Source organism: Schistocerca serialis, chromosome 8 (genome assembly GCF_023864345.2).
Source record: "Schistocerca serialis cubense isolate TAMUIC-IGC-003099 chromosome 8, iqSchSeri2.2, whole genome shotgun sequence".
In the NCBI taxonomy this organism is placed as follows: domain Eukaryota; kingdom Metazoa; phylum Arthropoda; class Insecta; order Orthoptera; family Acrididae; genus Schistocerca; species Schistocerca serialis.
The window spans coordinates 259,941,455-259,946,036 of record NC_064645.1 but is presented as its reverse complement, the minus strand read 5'-3'; positions in this window follow the sequence as shown (position 1 = coordinate 259,946,036).

The following is a 4,582-nucleotide window of genomic DNA, read 5'->3' as shown; positions in this document are numbered from 1 at the left end:
GGAGGTGATTCTATGATCGGGCCCAATCATTGCATTTACTGGGAACATAAAACAGGACGTTGATTCCAATATTTTTGGTGATCCAAATCTTGGAATTTCTTCTACATCTTGGTGAATATTCTGCTTCCAAGACGACACCAACCACGTCCATGGGTCCACGGGGCAACATGCATAAATTTCTCATTTGATGGACACCCCCATCGCACCACGACTGGTCCATTACACTATCCTATCTCAGTCCCACGAAAAATCTCTAGGACTATTTGGTACAGCGTATGAAACATAGCTGTCATCATCCCGACAATTTGGAAGCTCTTCATGATCTAATTAACTGTATACGGCAACCCGAGAAACTCATATTCATTAAATTGAAGGCATTGAATTGAAGGTTTTAGCCAGTGTTACACGGCATTAGCTTGATATCTCCTTGGAGTGACTAATTTGTTTTTCCATTGTGATCCTTAGTGAGAGGACTGCAATTGGGTCCAGTGAGCGTCAAGAGATCATCTGACGAAACACATGGCAGAGAGATAGTCAATCCATCGTCCTAAAATTAGTGTGTGGGTGGAGGGTAGCTCAGTTTGATAGCAGACATGTATGACGGCCTGTTACACTATTTGATCAAAAGTATCCGGATACCCCCCAAAACATAAGTTTTTCATATTAGGTGCATTGTGCTGCCACTCCATATCAGCGACTTCAGTAGTAATTAGACATCGTGAGAGAGCAGAATGGGGCGCTCCGCAGAATTCACGGACTTCGAACGTGGTCGGGTGATTGGATGTCACTTGTGTCATACGTCTGTACGCGAGATTTCCGCACTCCAAAACATTCCAAGGTCGACTGTTTCCGATGTGATGGTGAAGAGGAAACGTGAAGGGACACGTACAGCACAAAAGCGTACAGGTCGACCTCGTCTGTTGACTGACAAAGAGCGCCGGCAGTTGAAGAGGGTCGTAATGTGTAATAGGGAGACATCTACCCAGACCATCACACAAGAATTGCAGACTGTATCAGGATCCACTGCCAGTACTCTGACAGTTAGGTGGGAGGTGAGAAAACTTGGATTTCATGGTCGAGTGGATGCTCATAAGCCACACATCACGCCGGTAAAAGCCAAACGACACCCTACTTGGTGTAAGGAGCGTAAACATTGGACAATAGAACAGTGGCAAAACATTGTGTGGAGTCACGAATCACGGTACACAATGTGGCGATCCGATGGCAGGGCGTTGGTATGGCGAATGCCCGGTGAATGTCATCTGCCAGCGTATGTAGCGCCAACAGTAAAATTCGGAGGCGATGGTGTTATGGTGTGGTCGTATTTTTCATGAAGGGGGTTGCAGCCCTTGCTTTTTCGTGTAGCACTATCACAGCACAAGCCTACGTTGATGTCTTAAGCACCTTCTTACTTCCCACAGTTGAAGAGCATTTCTGGAATGGCGACTGCATCTTTCAACACGATCGAGCACCTGTTCATAATGCACAGCCTGTGGCGGAGTAGTTACACGACAGTAGCATTCCCGTAATGGACATGCCAGCACAGAGTCTTGACCTGAATGCTATAGAACACCTTTGGGATGTTTTGGAACAGCGACTTCGTGCCAGGCCTCACCGACCGACATCGATACCTCCCTCAGTGCAGCACTCCGTGAAGAATGGGCTGCCATTACCCAAGAAACCTTCCAGCACCTGCCTGAACGTATGCCTGAGAGAGTGGAAGCTGTCATCAAGGCTAAGCGTGGGGTAACACCATATTCAGTTTCAGCATTACCGATGTAAGTCGCCACGGACTTGTAAGTAATTTTCAGCCAGGTGTTCGGATACTTTTGATCACATAGTGTATAGTCCGTCTTGAATTGTCAAACGTTGTCACACGCTGTACGCATGTCACAATAAGTTGCTTAGACACATGAGAAGTAAATCACTGTCCGGACAGGGGGGAATTTCAAATTGTAAATAGAAAGTGACAATTGTTGCAGAAAGCCTAGAGTAAGATTTGGGGCGCTGCTGCTAGTTAACGATCAGTGAACGGAGTAGCTGACCGATAGCAGCCGGGAGTCGACAGCCGACAGTCCGGCGGGAGTAAAAGGCCACCAAAGAATGCGCCGGCGCAAGTAACAACGTTATGAAAAATGTTAAAAGAATGTTCTGCTTTTTTCGTATCTGTTTGCGGATTGGTAATGATCTGTACCGCGCCACGCATGATAGATTGTAATTTTTGAATATAACGATTGATTGTAAAGGCTAGTTAATTAAGTGCCACCTGACTGTACATATTATGGATAAATACAGCGGCATGAAATGTGATTCCCGCTTCGCTCTGGATGGTTTACTCTTCTGAAGTATGGTGATGTTACCTGACTGGTTTGGAAGGTTGGAATGGTTAGAGTTAGTGGGCCGTGCGTGGCTCGTGTTCGTGCCATCACTTATTTAACACCCTTTTTTTTACCGTACTGCCGCCTCGTTATGTTAACTTTCTATTACTGGGGTCACTGAGTTCCTGTCTTGCCTGCCCGTGAACGGCAGCAGCAGCGCTTATCGATATAGGCCCTGCCGTATTGTCTTTGCTGGACTGCTATTACTTCCTGGTCGTCGTGTGACGTCCAACGAGTTGGAACGCGCCAGCAGTGCAGTTCGGACCGGGCAATGAAGTCAGTTGGAACGCGCCAGCACTGGAGTTCGGACCTGGCAGTCGGGCATCTGGGACGCGGCAGAAGTTCGGTCGGGTTGGAGTGACAGTGAGGTTCCGATAGCCATAACTCACCCCACCGTTGCCGGCACACATGGCTGGGGACGGTCATGGTTGATCGTCATTTGGTCGTCTTACCGGAAGACGTGTATTTGCTCGTCGATCGCATATGGGTTGGTAGTGTGTGTGTCTCAACTCGTAGTTCGCCCTGGTGATTGCACAGTCACTGCTTTTAGCATTGGTCGCGTTCTTGGTCGAAGTGTTTGTGAAATTATGTTAGCCTGTGATGTCGACTGCCCAGTTATTTTTGTGCTGTCTCCATGCTGATGTGTAGCAGTTGGTCGGTTGGCGCAGTCGCATTGTAGCACCAATGGGGCATGCAACGCCAGGGAGGCGCGGATAGCCATCACTCGCCGATGGTTGCCGACACACATGATTTGAGTGGGAACGACTTTGGTTGATCTTCGGTCGGTCGCCTTGTCAGTAGACTTGGCCGGCGATCGCTTATAGGGTGGCTGTGTATGCCAACTCGTGATTCGTCCTTATTTTGCTCAGTCATTGCCGTTAGCATTGTCTAGTTCTTCGAGCAAGTGTTGGTGAAAATGTGTGTAGTTTATGTGGTTTGTCTGCCAACTCGTGATTCGTCCTTATTTTGCTCAGTCATTGCCGTTAGCATTGTCTAGTTCTTCGAGCAAGTGTTGGTGAAAATGTGTGTAGTTTATGTGGTTTGTCTGACAAGTTATTTAAATGTTGTCGAAGTACTGTCTCTGAATTGGTCGGTTGGCGTGCAGTAGCGAGGAAGGACAGGATAGCCATCACTCGCTCGACGATTGCCGACACACACGTTTGAGTGGCAACGACCTTGCTTGGCCGTTTGGTCGGTCATCTGATTAGACGACGTGTATTTGGGTCGTCCACCGCTTATGGGTTCTCTTTGATCCCTTTTGCTTGTTGTTCCAGTCTCCGCTGTTAGCATCGTTTGAGTTTAGGTGCAAGTGTGGAGCGGAACTGATCTCGATCATTGGTCTGTTGACTGTCGGTCGATTGGATTGTCGTCGGATCGTAAATGGTTGGCCCGACTGCCTGTCTCACCTAAGCGACCATTAGTGTTTGAACTACAAGCTGACCCTCGAACAGCTGAGCACCCATTGAGTGCATGGGTGGTCTGCCCTATTTTTTTTTTTTTTTTCTTGTCGTGTGTACTTGTATGGGTTCTAGCCGATTAATTTAAATTAGAGTTCTTTTGCTCTTAAAGCCTTCGGCCTAAATTAAATAACTGTTTCATGTAAGGCCTTTGGTATTAAAAAATATTATGGAGTTTTAAGTGTTAGGCCTTCAGCCGATTTGAATTTAACTTGTTTACTTCAGACTAACTAAAGAACTGTTTTAAGATAAGGTTTGCCTGTTAAATTTCTGATTATGCTTGCGTTTCAAGTCATTGGCCTTCAGCAGTTTTTAAATTAAAGTAGCTTTCAGCCGGTAATTAAGTTCCAAGGATTAAAGCTGTGTGTTTTTAAAAAACAATTTGGGGGGATTTTGTAATGTTTCATCAAATAATAAAGTTGTATATTCGAGTGTAACTGACAGCCCTTGTTTTGGTCCCTTTCCACAATTTATACTATCTCTCCTACCCTGCGGGATTAGCGGGGCGACTCAGTCTTAGAGTACAGGATTGGCGGTATATGTTTGCAAACGACATTTACTTCTTCTGGTCAAGTGAGCTGCTCTTAGAACGTTGTGATTTTACTCAGGAATCGTAATATCCAAGTTCACCCTTGGCAGTTTCTCCAGTTAAACGAAAATCCTGATGATAATTTACGGTCTTATTTACAAATAAATAGTCATCTTTTTCAGGAGATTTAAGTCAAACCCCTTTTTGCGTGGAATCTC